Raw genomic sequence first — 2275 nt, forward strand, 5'->3', positions numbered from 1 at the left:
GTGACCACTGCTTGGGTATTTACCCAAGATCTTGGGTATTTTTACTTGGTCTTGGGTTCTTGGGTATTCCGTTCAAATCCTTGGGTATTTTATTTTTACTAAGAAAATTAAATATTTTTGTCATAGAGGAAGAATTAAGAAGTAACAAAGTATATTTCAGGCCATTCAAGTAAGCAAAACTCAACGAAGTGCACATAACATTGCTAATTGACTGTTAATTGCTAATTGCATGGGTACAGAATTGTTTATTATGTGATTTGCGTTGCCATTGATCTAACCTTATTAATGCGTTACATAATAAAACTTGATCACTGATCTACTGATAACACTGGCCGACTGAGGACGTATTTTCTATCCGTATCATCACCTCATGAATATTAATTTTAATAATTAACACAAACAATTACGATATAAAAAATGGTTTATAAATTGAACTAAAAGGGAAACTATACATGCGAAATACACGTATTTTTCAAATTTTAATGCATTTTCAGGAAGCTTGGGTAATTTTGGACAATTTTGCTGAATCTTGGGTAATTTCGACCCAGTCATTGGGTATATCAAAAATTGTGAGTGGTCACGCTGCTATTAATCATTCAGCGATAAAGATCAATCATTCAGTTGGGTATTTCTAGAGCTCCTCACTGGGGCTAAGCATTTTGGGTCTGAACCTGGTCTACCGAGGAATCTGTCTATATGAAACCAGGTATAAAGTATTTAACAAAAGAATATTGGTTACTTGTTTGTGTGAAAGGTTGCAATATAACGTAAGTTGTGCAGTGATGCGTAACCTTTGTGATCAGAATACCTTTAAGCCATGAAAAATTCCTAACAAGTATATACATTTATACAATGATCTATGGACTACCAAAGATGCATAAAACATTCACAGAAGGAGTACCAAATATGAGACCAATAATTTCATCCATCGGGACCTACAACTACAGAATCGCCAAATACTTAAGCCAACTAATCCAAACATTACATTCCCTCAGAACATACTGTTCGTGACACATTCGCCTTTGTCAATACCATCAAAAATTGGAAACTACATCAAAAATACATGGTGTCCTTTGATGTTGAAAGCCTTTTTACAAACATCCCACTGCAAGAATAAATTGACTTAGCTGTGGAATACATCATCAAAAATAACAAAAAATATAAAATCACAGAAAACAATTTGAAGAAACTGTTAAAATTTTCTACGTCTGAAAATCACTTTTTATACAATGGAGAATTTTTTCAACAAAGAGATGGAATTAGCATGGGCTCGCCACTTCCACCAATCTTAGCCAATTTGTTTTTGGGACATAACGAACAAATTTGGCTGAACCAAAGTGATTGCCCTAACATTGTTTTTTCACCAGATATGTTGATGACACTTTTTGTATTTTTGATAATGAAGAAGACGCCATGCATTTCTTTGATTTTTTAAATACGAGACATAAGAACATAAGATTTACAATGGAAAAGTAGAATGACAACTATATCAGCTTTTTTGACGTGCTAATTCAGAAACTTGAAAATGGAGACATTAAAACGTCAACATACAGGAAACAAACATTTACTGGTCAGATGATGGGATATTTTAGTTTTTGCCCAGAAAGTTATAAACTAAGACTAATTAATACTTTGTTGGACAGAATATATAAAATCAACAACACATGGAATGGAATACACGAGGACTTTAACAGCTTTAAAAACATTTTACTTAGGATTTATTACCCTGCAAAACTAATAGACAGGTTAATCAAACAATTTGTAGACAGAAAAAAACAAAAATGTGGTTACAGATGAATCGTCATCCTTAGACAAAGTGTGTTATTTTAAACTTCCTTTTATTGGTCACACATCAAAATAACTAAGGAAAAACTAACACAACTAACAAATAAATATTGTAATGGTTTAAAAATCAATCTAGCGTTCAGCACCAGCAAAGTTGGAAGTTTTTTCAACAATAAAGATACTATACCAGGTGCTCTTAGATCCAATGTGGTATATGAATTCAGTTCTGGGGGCTGTAATGCCACCTACATTGGTGAAACGTCTCGCCACTTATCCATAAGGATCAAAGATCACCTGATATCTGATAAAAACTCACATATATACAAACACTTGCACTTGCAAAAAATCATAAATGTAAATCTAATAGTAATAATGCTAATTCTATAATAATTTATCAGGCCAATAATGGATATCAACTAAAACTCAAAGAGGCCCTGCACATTAAATGGGAGAATCTATCTTTGAACAAGCAGGTACAACACTACAACAT

The sequence above is a fragment of the Anneissia japonica genome, unplaced genomic scaffold, assembly GCF_011630105.1.
Source record: "Anneissia japonica isolate Jap-2015-1 unplaced genomic scaffold, ASM1163010v1 scaffold287715_len1027211_cov185, whole genome shotgun sequence".
In the NCBI taxonomy this organism is placed as follows: Eukaryota; Metazoa; Echinodermata; class Crinoidea; order Comatulida; family Comatulidae; genus Anneissia; species Anneissia japonica.